The 205-nt window shown below is 34.6% G+C and overlaps 1 pseudogene; it reads right to left on the bottom strand.

Annotated features, from left to right (window-relative positions):
• The window catches only part of LOC119591106, a 9,037-nt pseudogene that overhangs the window by 1,646 nt on the left and 7,186 nt on the right, over positions 1-205 (bottom strand).

The following is a 205-nucleotide window of genomic DNA, read 5'->3' as shown; positions in this document are numbered from 1 at the left end:
TAAAAAAGTCAAAAATTTGTGACGTAGGGCGGTAAACAATGACGTCAATCAGCAGCGGTAATTTTACGGATATCTATATTGTGAACTCTTGTTATGGGGTAAAGGAGCAATAGCAGGAGGACTATTGTAAAGACATTTTATTTGCTTTCCGTAATTGCCTATTCATACAAATAAAAAGGAAACGGTACATAAATGTCCTTAAGTT

Source organism: Penaeus monodon, chromosome 28 (genome assembly GCF_015228065.2).
Source record: "Penaeus monodon isolate SGIC_2016 chromosome 28, NSTDA_Pmon_1, whole genome shotgun sequence".
Taxonomy (NCBI): Eukaryota; Metazoa; Arthropoda; class Malacostraca; order Decapoda; family Penaeidae; genus Penaeus; species Penaeus monodon.
This window is presented reverse-complemented; position numbering and strand designations above follow the sequence as displayed.